Source organism: Sinocyclocheilus anshuiensis, unplaced genomic scaffold (genome assembly GCF_001515605.1).
Source record: "Sinocyclocheilus anshuiensis isolate Anshui unplaced genomic scaffold, SAMN03320099.WGS_v1.1 scaffold2159, whole genome shotgun sequence".
NCBI lineage: Eukaryota > Metazoa > Chordata > Actinopteri > Cypriniformes > Cyprinidae > Sinocyclocheilus > Sinocyclocheilus anshuiensis.
The window spans coordinates 40,519-49,346 of record NW_015538039.1 but is presented as its reverse complement, the minus strand read 5'-3'; the positions used below and the strand labels follow the sequence as shown (position 1 = coordinate 49,346).

At 37.3% G+C, this 8,828-nt stretch overlaps 2 pseudogenes; both read right to left on the bottom strand.

Moving 5' to 3' along the window:
* The window catches only part of LOC107681531 (NACHT, LRR and PYD domains-containing protein 1-like), a 9,597-nt pseudogene extending 5,960 nt beyond the window's left edge, over window positions 1-3,637 (bottom strand).
* Window positions 3,638-8,443: 4,806 nt separating this feature from the next.
* LOC107681519 (protein NLRC3-like) overlaps window positions 8,444-8,828 on the bottom strand; it is a 7,429-nt pseudogene continuing 7,044 nt past the window's right edge.

Here is an 8,828-nt window from a genome sequence, read left to right as displayed (position 1 = left end):
TGTCTGGCCTCTCTGTGTATTACCTTGGACTGTTTCTCTCCTTCTGATTGCCTGCCGCCTGCCCCGAACTCTTGCTATTGTTTCATTGACTATTGATTGTTTGCTGCCTGCCCCGACCCTTTGCACGTCCCTGAATAACGATTTGGCTTCTCTCCTCTGTTGTGTTTGCTGGTGTTTGACCTTGCCTGTTGACTACGATTTCTATAAAGCTGCAGATGGATCCTCACTCTGTTGATGCCTCGTTACAGTTGGACAATAATCAATCATTTGTAATCTATAATTTTTTCCTAATGGCAATTTTATGATTGTTTTATATAGGCTTCTACAAACAATTATTTCAATTTTCTGCACAGAATTAGGTAGAAAATATACTTTATAGTTTCTGTACTGTAATAAATATGTCAATTAGCACTGCCTCATTCATACATTTTATTTATTTATTGTGTTTATTGTCTTATTGTTTCACCATTTCATTCTGCGTTTTATTCAGTTTAGCTGCAGCGATAGATGCCTTTGTCCATATTATTTCCTGGCACGTCTTAAGTTCTTTGAGCGTGAGATGACTTCTCTTTCAGTGCGTAAACTTCTTTATCTCATTTTCATAAAATAAAATGCTATAGTATTTAACTTTTCCTCTCCATCGGCGAATGATGATTTTGAAAGAAAGCATGCCCGAAGTCTTTTTGCTATAGCAACAAACGCTACTTTCATGCATCTGATTATCAAATAAACCTCACGCTCCTATTTCAAGGTTGTTGTTAATGCTGTGGTTATTTTAAATCGCGATTCATTCGATTCTTAGCATTTTAAATCGATTACTGTCCGAAATAGACGATTCACGATTTAAAAATCATGTTGCAAGATCGATGCATATGCATCGGCAGGGTTTGTAATCGATGCATTGATAAAACGAGTGAATTGTTACACCCCTATCAGTAACCTAGTGCAATATTCTCCGCTTGGTGGTCTCCTCAGCTGCACCAACAAAGCAGATGAAGAGATGATCAGATTTACAGAGGGTGACTCCAAGGGCTCAGAAGGAGTATCTGATAAGCCTTCCAAGACTATGGCAAGATCGCACAGAGGAACCAGCAGTCTGCTGAAAGACACTCTTGAAAGAACTGGGAAGGACTGGATCCAAGTCATGTGAAGAGACCACAATTCGAAAGAATCGCCACTTCAAATGTAATGAGAGATGTCATTATGTAAGAGACCACTGATGTGTTGTCTGTCCACACCAACACATGGTAGCCCCTCAGGTCCAGGAGGAAGTGTTTCCCAATGACCAACTCAGGACAAACTCAGACCCAAGCAATTTGAGTAGGCAAAATTATGATTTCACTCAATTTCGATATGAAAATATGTTTCCTTAAGACACAATAAGTTTCAACATAAGCATGCATGTTCACAGAAAACGGTTCAGATAACTTAAATCTAGAATCCAGGGGACAAATTGCCCTACTATAATACAGTCATCATATGCAGGGATGCATAAGCCTGACCCATTGCCAGATTCTTTAATGATGATGTAGAAGCGGGTGAAAGACCGTTCACAAGCGTCTCTTCCACCATTTGGAATTGGCTCGTACACGTGCTTGTTCAAATAATTCTACGTCACAAATCATGTTTCATTGTGACCAAAAATACACACAATGTCTGTCTTATGTGTTTGGGAGTGGAGCATGTGCATTCGTCCCTCGAGGTAGCTGGATATACTCAATGTAAGTTCATAGTGAGAAAGCTCCACTCTCACTTAGCTATTTTCTAGAGGGATGAGAGTCAAGTGTCTGCACCTTGCAGTGCAGTGGCTTCAATCATGATAATCACAGGTGGAGCTGGTGGAAGAGTTTGACAAGGGAATTTTCCTTTCTCAAGCTTCTCCAGCTATCTCCAGTGCCATCATGGAGCTGACTAAGACGAGTCTGCCTCCTCCACTACCCCCACATATAAGGAGTTGATCAAGCTTATGACACGCATCCACAGCCAGGCTGTTACATTTAGCCCGGTTGGGTGAAAGGAAGTCACTCATTGGAAATTAAATGAGCAATACCAGATGGTCATAAACATGATAAGCCTTCCATTCCCCCCAGATCTCCACAATGAAGTGTCGTGGTCATAGGGTAATCAGTATTCGGCTCGCATTGTGTACTGCATCTAGTCTAATTATTTTAATGCGGATGGGCTGTGTAAGCAGGGATTCACGAGGATGCCTCGGGATGAAGAGTTGCTTGCAAGCAATCTCTCCCCTGGCATCATACCACCTGATTGGCAAGGCATGTGCAGCAGCAGATCAGGCTTGTGTGGCTCTGCATACCATGATGGTACTGTAGGGCTACCAGGTTGACCAATTAAATGATATGGACTAGGGTGAGGGTTTATCCCCTGAGGAAGTCAGAGAGTTGCACATAGCCATAGATTTAGCCCTCCATACCATAAAGCAGGCCGTTCAATATGGTTGCCACAAATCTATCAGGGATTATGGTTGGCTAAATCTATCATGGATAAAGTAAAAAGATAAATCCTTTCTCTTTGATACCTCGATCTCACCATCTGGCCAATTCAGGACTGCCATTGGGATGGTCACAGAAAAGTTCAGAAGGACAAGGTCTCAAACAGCAGCATTCAGGAGATACTTTACATAAGGCTTAGACGTATACTATAGACATACACACGAAACAAACATAGATTGCAGTGCAATAGAGACCTTATAGACAACAGAGACATTACAGTGCAATAGAGACATATTGGCACATAGGGAAAAAGTTACGTATTTTAATATTTTATATACCCAAATGTATATATTTACTGTATATATTTACTGTATATATTTACATGTTGGATGCCAACATGTTTTTACACACCTCAGTATCTCCAGCTCACAGTTTGGACTCTTCAGTCCATCAGAGAGCAGCTTCACTCCTGAATCCTGCAGGTCATTGTTACTCAGATCCAGCTCTCTCAGGACACAGTTTGAGGATTGAAGAACTGATGACACAATTTCACAGTCCAGACCAATGAGACTACAGCCAGCAAAACTATGGGACAAAGAATAAAGACAGATGATGTTACTATTTTTAGAGTATCAGGTAAGCATATCTAAAGCATACAAATACCATGTTATTTTATGTGTTGTGAATCTTTTAAAATCTTTTATCATGAATGTAACACTCGCAGAGCTTTACTGCAGTGGATCACAGCTGGTATCAGTCTTCTCCTCCCCTCATCTGATGTGTTGTATTTCTTGAGGTCCAGCTCATCCAGCGGCTCCTCTGACATCTGAAGCATGTAGGTGATTGTTGAGCAGTGAGCAGCAGAGTTTCTTCTCTGAGTGTTTGTCTGATTTCACAAACTCCTGAATCTCTCTGGACAGAGTCTGATCTTTCACTTCCAGCAGACAGAGGAACAGATTGATGGATCTTTCAGTGGAGAGTCCGTGTCCATCTCTGATCTTCTCTTTAATGTACTGTGTGGTTCTCCTGATGCTCTCTGAGCTGTTCTCTGTGTGTGTCAGTAGATCCTGTAAGAGTCTCTGATTGGACTCCAGTGAGACGCCCAGCAGGAACCGCAGGAACAGATCCAGCTGTCCATTCTAACTCTCAAGGGCTTCATCTACTACACCTTTAAGCAAATTATGCATTGAAACAATAACCTTAAGAGTCTCAGTGGTGTTGCTTAAATAGCAGTAAAACACATGGAAAGCAGCGAGAAACTTTTGTATGCTCAGATGAATGAAGCTGAAGACTTTTCTCTGATGAATCACAGATTCCTGCTTAAATGCTGGTCTGGAGGTGATCCAGATGAGAGCAGAGGGAAGCAGCTCTACTTTCATGAGCTTTGACATCAACACAGCCACTGATGAAGTCTCATTTTCTCCATCTGTAAAACCTCATGTTCTTCATTCACTCATTCTCTCTCTCCCTCTATGATGTAGAGCTGTGTAGATCCTGCTCAGAAGGGTTTCATTCTCTGGGAGTTTAATTAACTCAAATAGTCTCTCATATTTGTTCTTCATGCTGGTTTTGTGCTGGTCTTTGACTCTCTGAAGTACATCATTCACTGTTTTCTGCAGATCTCCAGTCTCCTTCTGCAGGGTTACTTTTGTGTCATCTTCCCTGAGGTCAGAGGTCACTGGTTCATCACTGAAGTCAATGCGTTGCATCATGAATGTGTTACTCTTCACAGACACACCACTGGGTTCTGTAGACTCTGATCTCTGTCTCTCCCTTCTGCTGATGCTGACAACAGACAAATTAAACTGTAAATTTTGAATGCACTACAGATTTACAATTATTAATTTCCAGATATGGAATACAACAAACTGTTTCAGTCACATAAGAAGTGCTGTAATATGAAGTTAAAAGATTGCTTAGAGGAGTACAGACTAGAATAGAAATAAATGTAAAAAACACAGAGTACTGAGAAAAGTACAGATATTAATTCCTTACTGTTATTATGATTAATAATATTATTGGAGAGAATCAGAGCTGCATTAACAGAATTCAGTCAAGTCTTTAGACACTTCTTGAAAAGTGATTTCACTTCAGATAACAACCTCTGGCAAATGCCTAAATAGCTAGTATCTTACCTGGGGTCAGAGGTCACTGTCCCATCACTTAAGTTAGGAGGATAATTCATCATGGATTGATCCCCAGTCAGCTTGATCCAGGAGATGGAAAACTCACTTTAGAGGCAGTGCCATCATCTTCTCTTGTGACATGGAGACTCATTTTAAAGGCACCGCCCAATCATACTCCCCAGTGCTGAGTGGTTGATTTCAGACCACATACATTAAAAGTGTTTTGTAGTTCAGTGTTGCTGTACTCAAGTTAAAAAGCTTTAACCAATAGTATTTTTGTAAAGTGCAGTATTAAATTCAGAATCTAAAAGACACTGCCATTAAATTAATTTCCTCGTAATTTGATAAAGTAAAACTATAACTCAATCTAAAATAAAAATAGATGTTTTTTTTTTCCCTGAATGATTCTATTTAGTATCAGCGTTCTTTATTCCTGCCTTCGTTTTCTTTGGTCTTCATAAACATAATTAATTTAAAGAGAAATTTGAAGTCACATTTCTACCCGTAAAGACACTGTCAAATGCCAAAACCACATCATCTGCAAAGAGGAACTGACACTCAGTCACACCAAAAGACAATACTTAATGATGGGCAATGAAGACATCATAGAAGACTGTGCAGATATTTCACAGGAACTTCTATTTTATTAATGTGTTTATTCATTTTTAATAATCCATTATTATGTATTAATGTATCCAGCGTGCTGTCAGCTATAGACATGATTAGATAGATGAATCCATATAAAAAGGGTTCTGTTGTTTCCAAAGTACCAAAAGAACACTAATCTGGTACTATTTTACTATTTTTTTTTTTATGATTATTTAGGCTTTTACAGCTAAAGTTTAGGGTTAAATTCAATACAGCATAACTGCAGTTCAGTTAATAGATCAATTCAAACATGTTGTTGTTCAGGTATTTTTGTTACTCAGCACATTCATATACTCATTCTTCAGCATTGCTTTTGTACCATATTGATTACACTTGTATCACAGTTTAAACCAATAAATTACAGACATCAAATCAATTAAACTACATCTTTCAGTCAATTTTTTTTAACGCTTTATATAGCTAAAAATCTGATGAAATTTGACTAAATGACATAACTAACTTAAGCACTTTAATTGTTGAGGTTTCTGCCATTTTGACCAGAGCTGTTAACCTAATGTTGCTATTATATGTACCAAAATCCAATTTCATATCTAAATAATATAAACTTTTATAATTATTATTTAGGTTTGAAACCTCATGTAAGGAAGACAAACATCTTTTTTTTGTATGTCTACATGGTTACATAAAGACTATGTTCTGAACTTACCTCAAAATATGGGGCCGTTTAAATATCCAGTATTATCAGGTTCAAAGCCTGGCGTCATTTAATTTCCTCTTTTACTTTCACTGCCAGACACATGATCAGGAACATTACTCAAAGTATGCTAAATTGTTTGCTTTTAAGCATTTGCATTATCGCTTCCCAACAAACATTTGTGCATCTGTACATTGCTGAATTAAAAGCTTGCAGTAACAGATGAGCTTACACTTTTTGCTTTTAAGTCACTTGAATGAACATCATGAAGGTATCTCTCTTTGGTTTATTGACTGACATTCAGCTATTTCAGAACTGCAATGAAGTTCTATTAAACAAATGCCACCATAATGCTTAAACACTGGAAGAAAAAAAACTACATAACTCAGGCTTTTAGACTTGAACACTTATCATACGATCCTCAACAGTGGTGATAATAATTATTCATACTGCAGCGCAACATGGGAGTTTTTACTATGGTGTTACCCAGCATGCATTGCAGCATTAAGCATTTTGTTGATTGTCACCATTGTTGAGATTCATATGCTGGTTCTTGATGTCTGTGTGTGACTAAATAGTACAAGAGCTCAAATATTTATATACATTACATAGATTTAGGATTCATTCAATAACTATTAGCGCAACACTCTAACTGCATGCTGTAATTTCACAAAGTTGGTTATTCAAAATTAGAACATAAATATGAAAAAAAGCAAGTTTTTTTTCACTGACAGCTTTCGTAAACCAGTAACTGTTGAGTAATCGGTCAGTGTCTGATGATTACTGCATCACATGGAAACAGCTAACAGCTACTCACTGCACATCACTGATCTCAACGCTTTATAACAACACAAGCAGTGCTACAGGGAGACGGAATAACTTGGTTCCTCCTCTGGTGAAATCAGCTGCTGAGTTCATGGGTGGAATAAACATATGGCAGGACTTTTACTTTCTGACCCCTGGATTGTCCACCTCTGGTGACTTGTGTGAAGTGTCTCCCCTCAAGTCTCTGTGATATCATTATAGAACAGGGAAATATCTACATCTGTACTGTTTCTTCATAATCCTGGAAAGAAAATAAAGAATTAATAAGATCAGTAAGATTTAAGATCAGTAGATTTTTCGTTGTGGACATCATCATCATCATCAGTTGATAACACGTTTCCAGATCCTGTTCCAGCACGTTGACTGAAGCCTCCAGCTCCTCCTGCAGGAAACATGACAAAACTACACCTTCTGAAGAACCTGTGACATGAGAATGTCTTTTATGGCTTCAAAGAAATACATGCAAAGCTATAAGATGTGAACATTATTCAAGATATTGTTAAAACACACACAACACCCCTAATGATAAAAAAAAGTTGGTATTAAAGATGTATTAAGTACCACAGTTCACTGAAAGAAAACATGATTTACGGCTATTATACTTAACTAGGAACATATTTCATCTGTAAAACAGCTGTTGTGCATGAACATAAACACCCTTAAAAGCAGTTTCACATGCATTCTAAATCATAAACATAGAGTATTATAATCTATATCAATATTTATTTATGTTTAGTATTCATATTCAATATTTAACATCTGACAGGATAAAAAAAAAAAAATCAAATAGATGTCGGTATGTGTGTTATTAGGGTAGAGTCCCAGACTTAGACAACTGGCAATGCCTAAGGTGTATATGAACTATTTATTTAAATTTATTAATTTGATTATTTATTCATTCATTCTTTGATGAACTGCTAAATTAAAGGGGTCATATGATGCTGCTAAAAATAACATTATTTGGTGTATTTGGTGTAATGAAATGTGTTTATGCGGTTTAAAGTAAAAAAAACACATTATTTTCCACATACTGTACATTATTGTTTCTCCTCTATGCCCCGCTCTTCTTTATGCACCAAGAGCTTGTAACACTCCAAAGAGAAAGGAAAAATTGAAATCGCATCATATGACCTCTTTACAATCTGATTTTGCACTTTGGATCGACATCACACTGCAGTTTTTAACCAAATGTTTATTTTATGTTTCAGATAAATACATGCAGATAATGCAATCCAAAACTTTTAAAATGCACACTGATGTCTATGAAAGCAACACAATCTGATGATGTATTCTACTCACATCAATCACTTTATATAGCTGACTATAAAGTTTACACTATTCTTCTCCGAGTCCAACTCACTTTCACAGCTTTCAAGAGAAGTGGATGAATTTACTTGACGTAAATTCAATATTTTCTTACTATCTATGTACAAACTTAGCAGAAATCATTATAAAATTATTTAAAACACAAAATACATTCAATTATGTATATTTGAGAATCTGAATATTTTACCTTAACAAATTCATTAATATTTTGAATATAAGAGGGAAAATTAAATACATGTCAGTTATACAGATCTATATTTAAACTGTGATTGCATAGTGTCACGTGACATGCTTGATGCTTTGCCATGGAAATATAATGGTTGCATTAAAAAAAGCTCAAGCTGGTGGCTCATTTTAAACATGTTTTTAAATGTTTCAAACTTACGTGTGAAAAGGTTAATAGCTTTGTCTAATTGATCCACAGGCCACCTAGAGCACCGTAAAAACTCTGGTAGAAAGTGTGTTTTTGTTAAAGAGATTCTTTGTGTTGCTGTCATTTGTGTGTCTCTGCTATTAAATCTGACATAAAGACAGTGAGGACTCATAAACTCTGAATCCAGCATAGAGGGGTTCAGTGAATGTGGTGTTGAAGGTGTGTAAGTGTGTGAGTGTGTGTGCGTCAGAGACACTGAAGTATGACAGAGTGCCAGCCATCCAGTCCAGATACAGTCCTACTTTGTTAGACAAGGGAGAAGGGACACCAATGTCTATGAACTTATTATCATAACAGACAGTAAATCTGTTGTTAGAGCAGAATAGAATCCAGGACTTTTCATTGCGTCCAAACCTACAGTCCCT